At 42.3% G+C, this 20,102-nt stretch overlaps 1 long non-coding RNA gene across 7 annotated transcripts; it reads right to left on the bottom strand.

The window, feature by feature from the left end:
• Positions 1 to 404: 404 nt before the first annotated feature.
• On the bottom strand, positions 405 to 18,089 carry LOC138364878 (uncharacterized). 7 transcript variants are annotated; one of them, XR_011228575.1, is made up of 8 exons: positions 16,990 to 18,089; positions 16,511 to 16,713; positions 12,478 to 12,717; positions 10,819 to 10,948; positions 10,545 to 10,619; positions 9,647 to 9,762; positions 2,054 to 2,409; positions 405 to 1,180 (listed from the first exon to the last, which is right to left on the bottom strand). It is a non-coding gene; the product is annotated as an uncharacterized lncRNA (long non-coding RNA). The 7 variants fall into 7 exon arrangements; XR_011228559.1 differs by lacking the exon at positions 405 to 1,180 and having other exon boundaries at positions 1,794 to 2,409; XR_011228588.1 differs by lacking the exon at positions 405 to 1,180 and having other exon boundaries at positions 1,794 to 2,409; positions 16,555 to 16,713.
• Between the last annotated feature and the right edge of the window lie 2,013 nt (positions 18,090 to 20,102).

The following is a 20,102-nucleotide window of genomic DNA, read 5'->3' as shown; positions in this document are numbered from 1 at the left end:
ACGGATACACAGACCTGAAACTTAGCTCCAGTTACAAGCTAGGCGATACAACACGTGGCATTGCAAGCTAAGTGTTGCCACCAATAGCAGGTAACTTTTCTATTGTACCTACTATTAATGTAGGTAGGTATATGCAACCCGTTCTCACAAATTTAATAAGTCAATATTGACTTATTAAATATGTGCATAGGTGACATACTTAACATAATAGTTTCCCTTGAAAAGCTTCATAGAAAACACCGATCTTACCTAACCTACTTAGTAGGTTTAGATAAGCATCTTATCGCTTCGTAATTCCAATTATTACCTAACCTATACCTATAATAGGTTAAGTAACAATTGTAATTATGAAGCTATAAGATGCTTATTTTAACATACTAAGTAGGTTAGGTAAGGTCGGTGTTTTCTATGAAGCTTTTCAAGGGAAACTATTATGTTTAGTATGTCACCTATGCACGCAACTAATAAGTCAATATTGACTTATTAAATTTGCGAGAACGGGTTAGTATATGTTGCCTACTTGTATGTAGGTCAATGTACTACCTGAAGGTAAGGTAATTATCAAAAGAAGGCACTAAACCGGGAAGGCTATGTAGCACCATCAAATGTGCGGGATAATCAGAGGGCGCTAAATATCACCAAGAATGCTAATACGAGCGCTTTCCAATACGCAGCACCAAGGAGCCCTCTCAAATATTAGAGGGGCCCCAGAATTGAATTATAATTACTGGTAACAACCACTGTTTACACTGTGCCTACCATACTTAAAACATCACACATTTTAGTAATTTAACACTTGAGACATTTCAATATTGACCATTGCAGGGTAAATAAAGTATTATCAAAAGTCATCATGGCAAGAAACTTAATATAGGGCAAAATAAATACTTTTTACATGTACGTAAAGTGAAAAAGCTAACTCTGATTTTAGACAATACATCTAATACCTTCAATACATGTACCGGGTATTAACTTTATTAGTAGCAAGATGTTGATCCTCATACAAGATTTATTTACAAGTACCATTCAACTAATTAAGATTAGCTATCTAAATTTCTTTCACATTGAACAATTTCTGCCAAGAAAAATTGGACCATCTTCATCGCCGATTGACTTCTTACGTCACTTCATGAATGATGACGAATCAACAAATCGCCAGCTATTTCCTCAATGCCGCAACCTGCAACAAAAAAAAAATACTTTAAAACTCTTGGAACTATCCCTTACCATGCCTATTAGTAGCGAGGTCGGGGAAACAGTAGTTCATTATATGAAGAATATCTACAGGATATGAAGAATAAATGTGTTTGAGATGTTCTGATGGTTTTATCGAAATGGCTGATGTTGAGGAAAAATAGTTCATGAAGGTACTACCTATGTATTAAACGTAAAGTGCCTATTAAACATAATAGGTACGTTTAAACAGTGACTAGTTTATACACTGGAATGTTGGGCAAAATTTCTGGAGCCCATAGATTGTATGTGACTTTCATTCCCCAAATTCAAAAGTTTGTAAGAATATTTACTTTTATTGGTATATAACCACTTGTTGTGGTAAATCTCCAACATTTGTCTACATGGTAATTATATTATTTAAAACCTACGAGGTCTCGTGTGTACTGGTCAGGAACAGTTCTCGTCAGGTAAACACAGTCAGGATGGGCAGCACTGTTGCCGCCGGGGGACGCTAGTTTATTGTGCACCCCATGCTCATCCTGTGAGCGGTAGCGCAAAAAGGATTACAGAGGGCACAACAGGTCTTCAACAAACCTCAATGGACATTACATTAACAATTTCATCTATCCTTCACACCTTATAATTACAATGTCAGTTAAATACAGAAAATGTTCTATTTCCAAAGTTATATATTTACTACAAGTCATTATACATTAATTCACTTTATAAATTTCCTCAAATCTTCGGGGGAAATGATTACCAAGACAAACTACCTTAACTATATTCTTTAACAAAAATTATATATATATATTTAGTTTTATGTATAGTGTGTGCAGATGTCAATCCACTGCCGTCACCAGTCAGTATCATATCGCACCAATAGAGACTGAATCACTATTTCTGCACCATCCACCGCTGTTGCCCACGTAATGAATTTCAAGTCGTCTTCCCATCCAAGGTCGACAAATTCCACGCGTCTCCCTCAGACGACTCTTCCAAACGCCGAACTAATACACAGCTTGCTGTGGTGATCGTATTTATGTTTATGTCCCTGGACTGAGCGAAGCACTTCTCGGTGCACAGCGAGCCGAGTACTGTTTCTGTCGCTGGACTGAGCACAGACTGTCCACATTTATTCGTGCTCTTGTCTCGGTCGGCGACTGATTGGCTCTCATTTCCCGCCACCAAGCGTACAGTTCTGGGCCAAACAACTGTCGTCGGCCTCGTTTCCTTCTGCAATGGTTTAACACAAAAGATTAATCACAATTTTGAACTTAACTGTGTGCCAATTAACACATCCTGCTTGCCATAACACTAGTCAGTACCTTCAGTAGTACATATTCATTTTAAAGTTTTATTATTTCATGTAGTTTATCTTTAAGTTCCAATGATCACTATCAAATTTGGAGCCATCGGTATGTTTAGTACACTCGTAATTACAAACTGGGGATAGTGAACAAATAATCTAAGAAGAAACTGAAGTAAAAAAAAAAAAAAAAAAATTTTACTTCAATATAAAATATCTAAAATAAATACATCCAAACATATCAATACAGTATTTTATTTATTTTAGAAATTATAATTAATATAATCTAACATCATACCAGAGCTAAAAGTAACATAGTACGTCATCAGACTAGACCTGTCAATATATATACCAAAGAAATTTTAACAACCTCTCTTGCAACTTTATATTCAATTAGAATATATTTAAATAAGTAATTTTAAAAGAACTCAAATAATAAACCACATCCAGTAAGTCATATATACTGAATACAGCCTGCTAAAACAAATATATGCCAATTATTCTGGAATATAATAGTACAAGTAAGTATCAAAAGAAGGCACCAAACCGAGAAGGCTATGTAGCACCACCAAACGTGCGGAGTAATCAGAGGGCGCTAAATATCACCCAGGATGCCAATACGAGAACAGAAACGCACAAGGCTAACGATATCAAAAGTAACCGATTCACAAGAATTCTATGGATGGACAATTGACCGCGAGGGACGGTCGGAAAGCAAGATACACGCTCGTCCTGGAAGTCAGGACATTCAACAAGAATGTGCACGACCGTAAGAGGAACAATGCAATATGGACAATAAAGAGCAGGGCGGTGCTCCATTAAGTGACCGTGATTTTAACATGTATGGCCAATACATAACCTAGCTAGAGCCGTTTCCCACTGCCGGTTACGGTGGTAGGAAGGAAGGCCACAGAGACATGACTTTTTAAGAGTATGCAGTTTGTTACCAGTAACGGAAGGCCAACAACCCTGCCAACAGGCAAGGATGGTGGAATGAATAACTGGGTAAAAGCTGGAATAAGGAATATCTTTATGGGAGATGGGACAAGTGCGGATAGCTTCCATAGTGGCAGCATACGTGCTCATTTAATGACACCCCAACATGGCTGGGAACCCAGCAAAACTCTACCGACTTAAATTTACTGGGGATAAACAGCCAATGTTGAATCTATGACCACCGGGTGGACCAGATTAAAGGACTCTAAAGCCATGAGGGCACTACGAGAGTCGACTACCACCCCAAAGGAGGATTGACAACGAGAAAGCAGGAGACGAAGAGCATAGAGAATAGCATAAAGTTCTGCTGTGAAGATGCTAGCCTCCGGAGGAAGGCGACACACACAAGAGTGGTCAGGATAAACAACAGTAGCCTACACCGTCAAAAAACTTAGAGCCATCGGTGAAGATGGAAACGGAGTGAGTATGAAGAAAAGTGCTTAAGGAAAAGACGTTTCAAAACTGTAGGAGGGGTAAAAGCTTTAGTGATGAGGGTCAGGGAAGTACAAAATTTGGGAAGGGGGACCCTCCACAGGGGCAAGGACGGGACAATACGAGGAGAAACATTGGTAATACGAATCAAAAGAGAATCTTGTAAGCGAGACAAATGGACAGAAAGAGGAAGGTGGTGAAGAGAACAGGAACTACCGGATGGGTAAAAATCAAAGCACGACAGAGGCGAGAGTGAGTATACTGAAAGGACCATGCAAGATAACGAAGACAGTAGCGATCACGGCGGTCCTGGAGAGAGGAAGCCAGTGTCAACATACAAGCTGAGGGTAGGAGTTGAACGAAAGGCACCAGAGCTGAGGCGCAACCCAGTATGGTGCAAAGGATCAGGACAGTGAAGAGTAGAAGGAGAAGCAGAAGAGTATGCAGGGACACCATATTCGAGTTTAGACAGGACGAGAGAGAGGAGTGCAAATAGAGGAGCGTGTGCCTATCCGCTCCCCAAGAAGTATGGGACAAAACCTTAAGTAGGTTAAGAGCCCTGGAGCATTCAACTCGGAGGTAAGAGATATGGGGCGACCAAGACAAACGAGTGTCAAAGATTAACCCCAAAAGCTTCGCAGAATCTTTGTACACAAGGGGATGACCATGAAGTGACAAAGAAGGACGACATGCTCTCTTAAGTCATAGCACAAGTCTTAATTGCAGAGAACTTTAAGCCATGATTGGTGGTCCAAGACGACACGACATCAATCGCAAGTTGAAGTTGCCATTGAAGGAGAGGAGAATCACCACCTCGACAGCAAAGAGTAAGATAGTCGACAAAGAGCGAAGAAGATGCCAGAAGGAAGGGAGGAAAGAAGACCATTGAGGGCAACCAGAAAAATAGTGATCAGAACACTACCTTTGGGTACACACTCGTATTGCCGAAAAGAGGCAGAGAGAGTGGTACCAAGCTTCACTTAAAGAATGACGAGAGAGGAAGCTTTGGAAAAAGAGGGAGATTACTACGAAGGCCAAAAGAACGAAGTTGGGACAGAACATGGTATCTCCAGGTTATGTCATAAGCCTTTTCCAGGTCATAAAGGACAACAACAACAACGGAGGTCTTCGCAGTAAAAGCAGTACGAATATTGACCCCCAAGTTCTCCAAGTCCTTAGGGGATGTCCCGAGAGACCCCGGTTTCCGAATAGATAGTACAGCGACATCGAGCCAGTCCTCGGGGACCGACAACGACTCCCAGACCTGTTTATACAGACTCAGTAACTACCGAGACGTGCAAGGAGGGAGATGGCGAAGCATCTCATAATGAATGTCATCCGAGCCCGCTGCCATAGAACCGCAAAGGGCCAGGGCAGACTGAAGTCGAGAGAGAGAGATAAGGAATCGTTATAGGGAAGGCGGAGACGAGAGCAGAAATCTAAGGGATGAGATTCAAGAACGGGCTTACGAAGGAAGGAAGGATTGAGTAAGATGAGAACCAGAGCTAACATTAGAAAAGTGGAAACCCAGTTTGGTTGCGACCTGCACTGGGTCCGCCACAAGAGTACCACGGAGGTGGAGAACTGGCGAGATAACTGGAACGAACTTGCCCGCAATCTTGCGGATCTTCTTCCAGATCTGCGGTAGAGGAATATCTGACGTAATGGTGGAAACTTAAGATTTCCAACTCTCACGCTTAGCTGTATGAATGGTCTTACAGGCCACTGCACTTGCTTTCCGAAACAAAAAAGAATCGGACGTCTGACGACGTCGGTGTTTCTTCCAGGCTGCACGCTTACAGCGGACAGCCCGAAGACAGTCTGCATTCTACCAGGGAATGCACTTCTGTATGCCCCGGGAGGTAGAGCGAGGAATAGAGCAGAGGGTAGCATCTAAAATGGTGTCATGAAAAAAGAGGAGGGCTCGAGGAAGAGGCAGAGAGGAGAGATCAGCGAGAGTAGCACAGAGTGAATAGGTTCCAGTCAGCTTTGGCAAACTGCCACCTAGGGAAGGAGATGGGAAGGTGAAAAGAGAAAAAGGAAATAAGATGTGGAAATGGTCACTTATGGAGGTCATCAAGAACCCTCCACGTGAGATCTAAGCAAAAGGACGACGAGCAGAAAGATAGATGAAGACAGGAAAGGGTGCAAGTTCAAGAGTCCACATGGGTGGGCTCACCAGAATTCAGAAGAGACGGGGAAGAATAGAGGACGAACAGTTCGAGAAGGCGGCCTCAGAAGTTTGTTAGAACATCACCCCAGAGGGTATGTCGACAGTTGAAATCACCCAACAGAAGCACTGGCAAGGAGTCCAGGAGGTGCTTATGATCAGGAAGGGAAAGCGGGACATTTGGGGGGAGGTAAATGGAACAGACTGTATACTATTTACTCACAAAAACACGGGCAGCAGAACAATGAATAGGAGATGGAAACAGTATGGGGACGAAGGGAATATCAGTACGACTCAAGAGAGAAGTAAAGTAAGCTGGAAAAGGGGAGGGGGGGGGGTGGAGAAAAAATAAAAGGGGAATAACCCCGAAAGAGACCGGGACGAGCAAAAAGCTTTGATTCCTGGAGACAAACACAACGTGGTGAAAACTGTGTAATCAGAAGTTTGAGTTCATGGAAGTTGGCATAAAATCCACGAATATTCCATTGAAGAAGAGTCATTATCAAAAAGAGAAAGGACAGCAACAGAGAACAATAAAGAAACAAAGGTAAAGAAGAACACAGTATATTCAATAAGCTCAGGATCAGGGTTAGTAAAATCAGGCTTAGGGGGCATGGGTAAACTGAGTAAGGATGGAGTGAAGGGAGCAGGTGGACAGACCAGAGGCTGACGGGTAGGGTCTGGAGGAGGAGGAGGAGGCAACAGAGTGGAGGTCAAGGACAGCAGGAGGGGGGGGGGGGGCAGAAACTGGCAAGTGCACCTCAGCAAGGGCAGCAACGGAGAAGGAAACGGGGGCTAAAGAAACCTCCATAGCTGGGACAGGGGCCCCGACCACCGAAATGGAAGGGGACGCAGCAAGTGTGTCAGAGGTGGCGGGTGAGGAAGAAAGCGAAGCCTTCGTACCTGCCGGGAGGACGAAGGAGAGGAACCAGGCTTACGTTTCCGACTCAAAGAGACAGGTGTTCAAGCAACAACGTACTGGGCGACAGACTCAATTGTCTCAAGAGATGATGAACGGGAGTGAACAACATGAAGATTGCTATTAGGATCATGGACATCAGCTTGGACAAACAGGCGGCGTGGAGGGCCAAGAGACAGGGAAAGATAGGAAGAAGGATTGGGGAAAGAAGACACAGGAGACATGGCAGACTGGGTAGGAAGGGGGAACTTCAGATGGAGAACCAGGAGGGGGTCCCTTCAGGACAGAACGTAAAGGAACAAGGGAGGTGGTGGTGGGCGTTTTCGGGTCTAAGATTTAGAAACTTGTGAGACAGTATGGTGGGAAGGATGGGGCGAGGTAGAACGCAACACACGAGCATAGGATACGACAGCAAAAGGGGCGAGACAGCGAACTTGGCATCTTGCTTCAGGAAAAGGCAGATGATCCCAGTGTTTCAAGTTGAGGACGGCTTCCTGAAGTTTGTAGTGTATATACGAGCAGAGAGGGTAGGGTGGGCCTCACCGCAATTGAGTCAGCAAGCCTGGGGAGAAGTGCACTTGGACTTTAAAGTGATCATCGGCCCCACACATGGGACACACACAGTACTTAAGCATTTGAGGACACCATGCCCGAACTTCCAGCACTTATTGCAAAGTCTAGGAGAGGGAATTTACTCCTGAACGAAGCATCTGGCACCAGCAAGAATTTTAGAGGGCGGAAGAGTCCTACTTTCAAAGATGATTTTCACAACTCTAAGGGGCTGACGGCGACGACCACGAGGGGGTCGAGTGAACGTGTCTACCTGGAGGACAGGATGGCCTTGGGCTTCGGGGATATGTTTAATATCCTCATGGCAGTCTTTTAGGTTCCTAACACCAGTTGCAACATGGTGCAGGAGGAGAACAGTGCCAACATTGGCATTTAATCGAGCGTTTTCAGAGATCTGAACAGGGGTCTCCACAATCCAGTACAATGCGGCTAAGCGGGTAGCTGCATCCGGTGAAGGAGCAGCGACGACATGTGTAGCTAAACGGGTGGAATTTAAAGTAACAGGCATCCATCGAATCGATAAGGTGTTTAAGGAGTGAGAAATCGTCAAGTGTAGAATCCAGAGAGAGTAGTTCTAATTATTTAGCCCACGAACCAGGACCAAACAAGGCTTGGTACTTAGTATGGGAAGGGATCGAGTACGGCCATGGCGGGGACGGCGTTGAGAACCCCCAGAGAGGGGTTAAAAGGTGTACTAGTCACAAGGAGTGAGAGCCACGCCAGGGGACGAGGTGGTCGCCGTTGTGGGCGTATGGCTCGACCCAACCACAGAGGAGGGAGGGGAGCCGAGGAGAGTAGTCAGGAGGATCAAAGGAGGAGCTAGGTCTGGACCCAATGTAAGGGGGGGGGGGAGGGCCAACAGAGCCCGGTCTTCCAACACAGTCCGACTCGTAGGCTTGGTCGTCTACCCCACGAGCCTGAGAAATCAGAGGAACACTATTCAGCAAAATGAAAACGAGAGGTTATACTTTCATTCCCGAATGTGCACCCGTACCCACCATGGAGCCACAATTAGAGGCAGGACACCCAACAAGAGACATGTTGCCGATCATGCCGGGGCCCTCTAGGGGTGCGTCGTGAGAATACGCCCCACAAACGCCACCTTAAGAACCATCAGTCCGTCAAAATCGGGTTCAGCAACGAAATGAGGATTGACAATAAAAGGGTCCCCTCACTTGAGACGTTGGGTTCTACGGGCAAGAGATTATGCCTCCCCAAACACTCGGGCATCATAACAGAAGAGATCTGGTAGAATAATTAACACTGGCAGAAGGTCGGCAGGATATGACAATTAGAAAGGAGAAGAGGGGGGGGGGGGGAAGGAGGAAAATGAAATTAGGAAAAGGAAAAGATTTCAGGCACAATTGGTGAAGGCAGCAGTAGGAGTATATGGCATCAAAAGGACAGAGGACTTGACTCGTGAAGCATCACACTCTGGCAGCCGCCCACCAAGCCTTCTCACGGCGACAACGAGCCAGAAAGGAAGGGGGGTATAATAGTACAAAACATTGTATACATCTCCCCAAAACAGCTCTTTATACTGGAAAAACGTAAATTCTAGTTTTGTGTAACTTTCCACTTCGACATTCATACAAAAATAATGCATTCAAAATAAAGGCTTGAATAGCAAATTACTATAAAAGAAATAAATCGAATTTGGTCTTAAAATTTAAATATGAATATATTTATCTTTGAACCATTGTAAACTACCTGTTTTCCTACCCTAACTCCTACAAAATAACCAGTAAAAATCTTTAGAAAAATCAATAAAAGTAATGTGGAACTTTTCTGACTGTAACCTGACCCACTATTGGTCATCTTTATGAGGCGCTTTATATGCTAGGATGTGGTTAACCTAACTATTTAATTTTAATGTCTAGCGGACTGTACAAAATAGGTAACTTTACACAGTTACCACAGTGGAGTGTTACTTATTAATTATTTGAATTCAAATGGTGCCGTATTTATTATTTGATTTAAACCATTAGTTCTGTTACTCAAGGTTCATTTCAGATTAATGAATTTATTTGATTTACTGCACCGAGAATTAGAGTTAGCAAAAAAACTAAATTCTTACCTAAGAAAGTCCATAGACCAGAGTAAGCTTCAATTAACATCGTCCATGGATGAGAAACAGCTTCATGGGGAATATACGAGTCAGACAAGAGGCCGCCAATGTTGATGCTTCCTCTCCTGCCGACAATCGAATTATTAGATTGGGAAAAGTCACAATTTATGTAATTAAAGAATCCGTGTTTCATCACTTTTTAACTTCAATTTGAAGTAATTATTTTCACTTTATTATGGTGATGTCCTACAGGTGACCACGATCACTCCAAATACCTTGTATACAGAAGAAATTGCCTTAATGATATTAATTGTGAGACAAAAACAGTGTAGTTACCTCAAACGAGGCTATTGGACCTTCAGGCAACTAATACAAGAATTTTGACAACGTCAAAATGTTATGTCACCAACGTGGGCCGTGTTGATATCCATAATGGATATGGAAATATCCAAACCCTCCCCCCCTCCCACTTTCCGAACTCTTAGTCAGTGCGAAGGTTAATAATTTAGAAGTGGTCGCTAAATTCTAATTAAGTTAATATTATTAACTATGTATCTATACAGTATTAGATTTTATCTCCTCCTTTTAGTTTAATAACGAGACATAATAGAACATCAGAGCTGACCTGACCCAGCAGAGAATTGCGTCAGCCCTCAAGGTATACTGCCGAGTATTTAATTTTAATTCTATTATTTTAAGCAGAAAACAAACTTCATAGCAATTTAATATTTAGTATGAAAGTGCTAAATGTGTAAATTATTTCCAATATATATGCATTACTAGAAGCAAAAGATGAAAAGCTTTCCTTTATCAACGTAACTGAAATACGACTAAATGAACACTTTAACCAACAACAGTACACACCTTAAATGGTTACACAGCTATTCACATCTATTCACAAACTTACCGCAATGCACCAGGCCTCTTAAGACTCCTTTATAATCTACTGCAAGAGCCAGAATCTGCCTCACATAAGGCCAACCTGAGAAACGGAAAATTCAAACAATAACACACGTGCAACGAAACTAGTGATTGCATTAAGTAAATTTGCAATTCCTAGACAAATGAGGCTTACTATCAATACTACAGGGAAAATACCCCGATTGAGAACTTTGCCCTCAATCAGTTGGCTTTCTCCAATGTGTTTGCTCCCTCTGATGAAAAAGTAGGACCATACTTACCAAGTCCATTGGATATCTATTCTTTGCCTGGCATTTAATTCTTCTCTGTTGAATTAATCTGCAGGTCCGCTCGTATCATACCTTCCTCGTCAACATTGACCGCTCATCCTTTCATCTATCAGTCGCCCTACTGTAAAAGATAGAAAACTGTCACTGTGGCTCACACCCTATTTTAATTGTACTGTACATCAATCACTGCAGCACACTACTCACTGCCTTTGGTGGGTACTACATGTGCAGCGTGACTATTGTGTCTTTGGGGATGGCTGTTACCATGCTAAGAGTAGCCTAGGTTCAGATTCCTGGCTCAAATCTGATGCTGAACTAGCAGAGGCAGTACCTGCGGATGTGAGCTCTAGGCTAAAGGCCTTGACTTTCAAATTCACTCTGGTCTTGTATGAAAGGCCTTTTTTTCCAATTTACTTTGAATTACAGGGTTAAACCTGGTTGATGCCCTGTGTGTGCATTGTTTGTTTGGAGTTATATGTGGGAAAATCTCTCATACCTATGTACAGTACTTGTAACCGATTACAGGTAAACTTCAAGATCTTTTCTACTCTTAAACATCAGCCTGAGGGAGGATCGTCTTATACTTTGATCTAAAAGGCTGTTTGAAGTGGTCCACAGACTTGTACAGTGCAACCCGAATTAAATGAACCATATAGGACCAATCTAAATTGGTTCAATCCAATCTAAAATCTAAATTGGTATATGGGACCAATCTAAATTCGCTGCAATATGAAGTGCTCGTTGCAATAGGAGATGCCTCCACGAGGCACATATTTGTGAACGAAAACCGGCAATCTTAAAATTAAAAGGAACCATAGAATTTGGTTTTAAATGTGCTCAGTGGCTGTCTCAAGGCTTCAACTCAATGTGTTCTTTTTACGAAAATCTTTAAAAATGTGATTGGAGACTTGGGATATAACCACCCTGCTGTGGCGCAGCCCCAACATGGGTACTGGAAGGAATAGCGCTGAAAACCTACCGAGTTCTCTTATGTCACATTTACTGGTCAGGAACAGTTCTCCACCCCCCCCCCCCCGCTTCCCCAAGCCAGGCCCCTTCCGTCATGTGCCCCACACATTCAGGCTGGGCCACGACTATCAAGATCTGCAAGTCTTGGGGTAAAAATGAAGACAATACCTCGTCTGTATTCTCTAAAATGTAAATAAATATTTTCAGTTTTATGTACAATATATATACATGTCAATCCACTGCAGTCACCAGTCAGTCCCAATAAAGCAGCCCGTCTTCCAAACGAAGACCCAAAAGTGATTCCGTGCACCCACCAAACCTCCTGTTTATGAAGGAAAAACGGTTTACACGACCCAATTGATTTCGTTGGAACACCTCCGGAATAAGTGCTTCACTAATTTTGTTCGAACCACAACGTTATAAATACTTCACCCACGTACTACAAATACAAATAATCGCCAACAGAACCTAAACACCTATGTCTATAAATGCACAATATGCTATTATAATAATTTATATCTGAGAAAATTCCTGTTTTGAATGAACAGCATGTTAAACTTTATGAAGGCGTCTGTGGGGTCGACCGCTGGATGTAATGGACTTGAGTCGAGGACAGGTTGAATAAAGACTTAAAGCACTTTACATTTCTGTACTATGCCAAGGTAGAAAATTTTCACATACCTCCCTCAAACGCCGAGCCAACACACTGCTTGTCGGGGTGGAGCACTTTCTCGGCCTTTTGTATAAATGGACCACAAGCCTAGTTCCTTATGCTTCTGTCACTGGACGGAGTGGAGTACTGACTGCCCAAATTGATCGGTGCGCTTGGTTTCTCGGTCGGCGACTCTGATTGGCTCATATCCCGCCACAAGACGTGCAGTTCTGGGCCAAACTACAACAAGCGTTCGGCCTCGTTCCCTTCTGCAACAGTTCAACACGTTACAAGATTAAATCACAATGTATTTTAATTTTGGTGCGCTCAATACACAAGTACTTTATAATGTGGCTTTCCGAAAAAGCCACATTAACAAAGTATATTCATACCGTAATACTCTCTACTGTGTATAGGGTATTTACATTCATACCCTAATATTTCACACGCTCTATAGCCGATTTCTTGGGGCAAAATTGTAATTTAAACCAGTCATATGAAGGACACCTACAAAGAGAACCTATCTCCTAACGTATTTAATCACATTGGTATATTTCCTCACACTCTGGCCTCAAAAGCCTTTTTTCAGAGGAAAACAGGTCCATATTTGTGAATGAAAACCTGGAAATCTCAAAATGAAAAATATAATAGGTTTTAAATGTGCTGAATGGCTTTCTCAAGGCCCCCTAACCTTTCTATTGTTGCGTCCATCTACGAAAATCATTAAAAATGCGACTGGAGCCACAATGAGTCACCATACCTCCCATGCCTCAAAATCGATTTTTCAAAGGAAAAAAAAAAGGGTCCAAATTTTACTGAACCAAAACCTCTGCAACTTGGGAGAAAAAAAATTGGTTTTAAATATGCTCGGTGGCTTTTCCAAGGTCTAACTATTTCATATAATGTTGCCTCACTATGAACTCAGTCCCAACAAATTGATAAAATCCCCCACATCCCCAGTTTCAGCGAACTCTTGCTCGTCGAATCAGGCAAGTAAATCTGGCATGAAAAGTGTTCTCCAACTGGAGATTAGTTGAATTGAGATTCCTCTATTTGGTGGGTGGGAGAAGGTTGATGAGCCAGGGACCTCTGATGTTCACACAGTGTTCTATGATTGTGCTTTTTTTACCATCTCTCTCATTCCATTAAGTTTATATTTTGTTTTGTATGTTTGAGACCTGGTCTTCCATTACCTTCCATGTATATACTATATGATACCCATCTTGTATTATTTCTGAAAGTATTTTGAATGCTTTGAGACAGTCCTATTATGTCTATGCGTACTGTACATGTTCTCTGAATTCCCGCTATTTTATCTAATGTTTTGAAAGCGAGTACTGAGCAGTACTCAGCAGAAGTAGAACAGCACAAGTCATTTGAAGAATAGAGGCATTGTGGTGGAATCCCTGAATTTAAAGGTTTCACAATCCTAAAATTCAAAAAATTTACAATTTTCTGGCTGATGCTATGTTTGCAATGTTATGCTTTGCAAAGTTATGCTTAATAATCATTAGGTCATCCGAGATTATTCCCAGATTCATTACGTGACATTTTTTATGAGATCTGACTAACCTGTATTTCATAAATATTTTACAATTTTACCTTATCTAAGTACTGTACTATAAAAGCTCACAAGTAAGAATTCTGATAAATCTGAATCTTTGAGTAACCCAAATTAATTTGAGTTAAAGTTTTTTGAACAGAAATTCAGATTATCAGGTTTTGCTATAGAGATACGGCTTTTAGTACGGCACTTTAGTTTATAGTATGGCTTTTAGGGTCAAAGGGGAGCCGACAATCTAGTTACATGAACTTTACTCCCTTCTTCAGATTTGTCAAAGTCACTGCTATAGTAGAGAAGTTAGGAACAAATTTACGGTAGAATCCGGCCATATCCAGGAAACGCAGGACCACCTTATGTGTTGAAGAGGACGGGTACTGAACGATGGCTTTTGCGTTGTTCTTCGGGGCAATCCATCTTCCATCAATCACAGGTCCTAAAAATATTAGATATCTTGAATAACGATTTATACACAGACTACCAACCGAGCTTGTTGAATAGCCGATAAGAATGCTTCTATATTCCACAAATGGTCTTCCCAGTTGGAGTCATAGATCAACACGTCATCAATGTAAACCCTGGCATTCTCTACGTCGCGTAATATACGAGTCAACAATCGCTGAAATGTAGAGGCGGCATTTTATATATTAAATGGCATAACTTGACACAAAAAGACCACCCAGGAGTCACAAAAGTAATCACGCTCTGTCAGAAGTACCTGCAATAGCCCGTGAGGTGGTCAAACTTCGTTAGGCAAGTGTACAGAGAGTATTGATACCGACGGTATCAATACACACTTCTATGCATAACCTATGCCCATTACCAGGCTTGTGGTGCTAATAAAACTGGGGACAACCACGGACTAATACTTGCGGCGATCAGATTATGTTGGATCATGTAGTCCATGTCACGTCTTACCACCACCTTACAGGGGATTAAGTCGGTAGGGATGTTGCTTTATCGGCCTCACGCCCTCCTCAAGGATAACGTCATGCTTCAAGACGGATGTCAGACCTGGATTATCTCTGAAAATACTTATATTGCATGATTATCTATTACGGATCTCTCTTGCTTCTCGGGTACGTTTGTCACCTTGGTAAGTAGATTCAGCAGAATCTCTGAATTCGATGCTACTTGCTTACCAACGTCCCCCATCACCTCTTTGGCTTGGTCTCTTGAGACCACCATCGTCACTGGGAAGATGTCCCGGCCTTGATACAACTCCATGTTCACGTGTACCAACAGCTGATGCCGATTTTTCCAGTCTTGAGTGCTAAGGATATAGTTAGTAGCATTAACGTTTTTGAGAACATGGGTAAGAACTAGTAAATTTGGTACTCAAAACTTTCTTTTAGCATTGGAGAACATACCAGTACTAGGTCTCCTACCTGAAATTCCCTCGGAGTAATTTTGTCGTCTAATATCTTCTTTGCAGTTACCTGAGAATGTAGCAGGTTCTCTTTGGCTAGTTCCCATGCCGCAATCAACATGTCTTTGTGCGTAGATAACCAGTTCAGCGCATCCATGTTCTCTTTGTACACCCACTTGTCCTTGATCACCTCCAATGGTCCTCTCACCGTGTGACTATACACCATCTCGAATGGTGTATAGTTAATCTCGAATGGTTAATCCAGCATGTAAAGGATTTGGGAATAATAATGTCTGACGACCTAACGTTTAAGGAGCATAACCAAGCAAATATTGCGACAGCCAGAAAAATGATAGGATGGATTACGAGAACTTTCAAATCCAGGGATCCCATCACAATGGTTGTACTCTTCAAGTCACTTGTGTTGTCCCGTCTTGAGTACTGCTCAGTACTCACTTCCCCCTTCAGAGCAGGAGAGATTGCTGAAATAGAAGGAATACAGAGAACATATACGGCACGCATAGACGCAATAAAGCACCTAAATTATTGGGATCGTCTCAAAGCCCTCCAAATGTACTCACTAGAAAGAAGACGAGAGAGATATCAAATAATATACACCTGGAAGATACTGGAGGGCCAAGTACCAAATCTACACAGTAAAATAACAACGTACTGGAGTAAACGATATGGAAGAAAATGTAGAATAGAACCAGTGAAGAGCAGAGGTGCCATAGGCACAATCAGAGAACACTGTATAAACATCCGAGGTCCGCGGTTGTTCAACGTCCTCCCAGCAAGCATAAGAAATATTGCCGGAACAACCGTGGACATTTTCAAGAGGAAACTAGATTTATTCCTCCAAGGAGTGCCGGACCAACCAGGCTGTGGTGGGTATGTGGGCCTGCGGACCGCTGCAAGCAACAGCCTGGTGGACCAAACTCTCACAAGTCGAGCCTGGCCTCGGGCCGGGCTTGGGGAGTAGAAGAACTCCCAGAACCCCATCAACCAGGTATCAACCAGGTAGCCGATGAACAACTTTCGTAATCCTGCAATGTCCAGAAAATAAAACATCAAGAGCTCTTTCCAACAGTTTGGTGCTCAACACTGAGGGCACGACTACCTGTGTACCTACCTCTGGAGTCTGGGTGTTCTTGGTCGATACTTCCGACACAGTACCTTATCCTGCCAGAAGTACTGGTCACCTGTCTCCGATCCTGAATCTAAGGTGTCTACGAGAGCTTTCGCCTAGGGGTTTTCTTCTGCTCCGCAATCAAGGTGACTTATTCAGTGCTTCGGTTCTGGAGGAGAGTTGATAGATTGAGTACTGTCGGCGACCTGTTGGGTAGGTGTAGAGTTGAACAGAGCATCTAATCCTAACTGCGTTTTCACCTATGATCTGGTTTTTGACTGCTATTACTGCCCTTACCACATCTTTTACAGGGTCTGCACCAAGCATGGCGATGGGTACTGGCCAAAGGTAAGTCATTGGCCAGTATTCCCTTCTATAGGAAGATGGTCTACTACTTCCAATGTTCACCTGCCTTTAAAATATGGCGATTCCAAGTAAACCTCTACTATGAGGGACAACATACAAAGTGGAGGGAAACTCACCTGAAATGACACTTCAGTAGGCACTTCCTTGAGAAACGAGCTCTTCAAAGTCAGAGAATGGGCTGCTCCACTTCTGAGAATTAGTACTGACCTACCACACTGGTCACTCGGTACATACCCTGTCGAAGTGTATGGGGCAAACAATCCTGGCGTCTCCCTCCTACCTGACCATAGGGAGCGGGTGTCCCCCCCTGGTAGTGTCAACTCGCCAGCATAATCTCCCTATGCGGGTCGTTATCTGCCCTGTTCTTATACTTAGCAGACACTGCTAAGCGTCTTCGAACATGTCTAACACACTATCACTCCTAGGGATTTTTCGTCTTTGATTACCTGTTTTTTTTCATGGCACAATGGGGGATGGTTCATTCCTCCTGCTAACACTTTGTAAAAGGTTTTTGAGTAGGGCTTTGAAACATATCTTATAGAGGGCCTATGGGTTAAAATGTATTATTCAGCCATGGTGACCGCAGCACCGAATGTGTGTACTTCTTGTTCCTCCAAGTACGTTTTCAGATCACCAGATAAACACTTCTTTAAATCTTCAAACAGGATAAGTTGTTCCAGCAGCTCCTTAGTTTCAACCTTCCGAAAAACACACACACTCACACAACCATTCTTAAGCTAACCGTTCCTTAATGCAAGCAAACTTCTTAAAAGTTTGCTCTGTGGTTGTCCGTTGTCTTAAGGTCACGAAATGCTTCTTATGGCATTTTGGTCATTTTGGCTTTTGGTCTCGAAATGCAGACACTTAAGGTCTGCCGATATGCCTCAGGAACCAACTCTTAAGTTTCCATCAACTTCTTGACAGCGTCATAGTCACTTGAGTCACTTACTGAAGGTATTGAGTACGCAGTTTGGCCTTTCCCAGTCAGCACTGATTGAATCATAATTGCCCAATTGTCCTTATCAAGCCTTAACTTAGAGAACAGACGGACGCTAATTCCATCACGTAACTCAATTGGACCATCCCGAGATACGTCGGTCCATTTACCATTACCTCACTAGTTATCACAGACAATTCACTATCCCACCCCACTGAAACACGTCTTACGTTCAAGACCGCCTGTGTTGGTCACTCCGGGTAAACTGACGCCTGACCAAGGTACCTCCCACATCACGTATGAGGAGTAAAAATTGTATAGTAATAAGGAAACTACACAGGTGTAACTACCATCGCAGCCTTCTACCGGGGAACATAACAATAGAGTCGGGTGCGGTCAACAGATGGCGTTGACATCGTCTCCTTTACTGAATGACGTATGGTGGCATTTGTTCATAATACAATATACATCGAATAACATAAAATAAAGAAATATCTATTATTATAACAATGAATAACAAAATAAAGAAATATCCAATATTATAACAAATAACAGTTGATTCTAAAAAAAACGGTGTGTACTGGTTGTAAAGTGTATTTCTATGCTAAAATAAGGGCCTCTCCCTGAAATATAGGGCAGCATAATGACAGTTTTAATGCAAGAATGCACCCATACATTTTTGGTAATCGCTAACATAACCTAATCAATGTGAAGCAGCAGAGAAAGGCAGTCGGCCAGTACTTGTGACTAGATTTCGATAAAGCGTGTGTCAGACCAATAGGGGATGCAGGGGTAATATTGGTGCCCAGAGACGATGGCAAGTGATATGGATCTTCAGATCAGTATCGGTATTGCTGTCCGAGTAATTAGGCTTAGGGTATTTAGCTCACATAGATGTCAAATTTTTTTAATGTGGATTCATTCAAGGTACTAGCACGGGGGTCGAGTGGGAGTACGACATCGTGACTTCTTACAAGCAGGAAAGGGGTGCGCACAATCACGTTATTACAAGCAGCGAGGGAAGGCATAATTGATGGCGAACTGGTCACATTTGATGACATGAAACGTGGAGAGCAGATGCTCCCCAGAGTGATCAGAGGATGACGCAGTCGAAACTGAAAAGTTGCGTGATCAGTGGCTGGTGGAAGTATGCCCTCCACAGTGAGTTAAGAACAGGAACAAGGGCAAGCATTCAATGGGGCAGCAGTCATTGAATTACAGGGAAGGTCAATGACAATCTATTTACACGTCAGTGCAAAGACCACCTTCCAGTTTAAACTTTGGACAGGAAAGAGCCATCCATCAACACTGGGCAGCCCCCCTTCCCCTCACCCCCAGTTGATGGATCTCATGACCTAAAATGATAATCCTCGTACTATAGAGCTTATGCACATCAACAAGAGCCGCCGAAGCTAATGCACGAGCCACACTCAATAATACAAAGATAGCGTGTTTATGCACTCTCGCTGCATTATGGCTGTGCCTGTGAAAGAGTATGTAGTAACTACACATCGATCAGCTACACAGTACTGTGGATGACATTGATCTAACCCTTACATCTATCACCATTCTTCTCTGGTGGGAAAGAGACAGTGTCTCCACACCCCCATGAAAGAATTAAGGTGGGAAATGGGGAAATGATAATTACAAGTGCATGTATATTCATATTTATTTATTCACACAGTATTTTTTTGCAGATATTTTATTCCCCGGAGGGACAGCATCAGTGACTTCTTTGGTGCAGTGTGTATTTATGTATATATATATATATATATATATATATATATATATATATACATATATATATATATATATATATATATATATATATATATATATATATATATATATATATATACATATATATATATATATATATATATATATATATATATATATATATATATATATATATATATATATAAGGCACAACTTGCCTAAACACGCAAGAGAAGTTATACAACCTTAGAACACTTTCCCACCAGGAGATTCGAACCCTAGCCAGCACAGAAGCCTTACAGCAACTGGCATAACTGGTATGAAATGACCCCCCCCCCCCCCCGGCCAAATCTTGCCAAACAACGTTGATTGAACGATAATAATAATGTCGACTGCTTGTTCATTAAACATTATTGCAGGATGTTTAGCTCAATAAGTGATGCAATATCGCTCTCTGAACCCATGGGCAAAGACTCACAGGTCTTAGACCGATTTATAACCAATAGAGGAGCTGGACGGTTATATCCCAGAAGTAAAGAGGCTTCTGAACACCTCTTAACTACAATACCATTA

Source organism: Procambarus clarkii, chromosome 2 (genome assembly GCF_040958095.1).
Source record: "Procambarus clarkii isolate CNS0578487 chromosome 2, FALCON_Pclarkii_2.0, whole genome shotgun sequence".
In the NCBI taxonomy this organism is placed as follows: Eukaryota; Metazoa; Arthropoda; class Malacostraca; order Decapoda; family Cambaridae; genus Procambarus; species Procambarus clarkii.
This window is presented reverse-complemented; position numbering and strand designations above follow the sequence as displayed.